Source organism: Fulmarus glacialis, unplaced genomic scaffold, assembly GCF_000690835.1.
Source record: "Fulmarus glacialis isolate BGI_N327 unplaced genomic scaffold, ASM69083v1 scaffold32774, whole genome shotgun sequence".
Lineage (NCBI taxonomy): Eukaryota > Metazoa > Chordata > Aves > Procellariiformes > Procellariidae > Fulmarus > Fulmarus glacialis.
In genome coordinates, this window is record NW_009209248.1 from 1 (window position 1) to 299 (window position 299).

A 299-nucleotide genomic window follows, 5' to 3' on the forward strand; every position below is an offset into this window, starting at 1 on the left:
CTCAAGAAGCTGCAGGTGGGTACTGGGGGGGGACCCCAACCCGGCCCAGCTCTTACTGGGGCGGCTCCAGACCCAGAGCAGGAAAATCCCCCTTTCCTGGTGACTTCGCATGGGGCTGGGTGTGGGAGAGCAAGGGGATCCCTCTCCACACTGAGCCCAGAGCTGTCCCTGCAAGTGGCGAGCCCTGCACCCACACCAGTCCCCATCGGGGGGACCTTGCCCCGCCTGAATCCCCCCCTCCTCGTCCCCACAGCTGCAGAACCAGGAGACGGTGAAGACGATGCTGCGGCGGGGGGGGG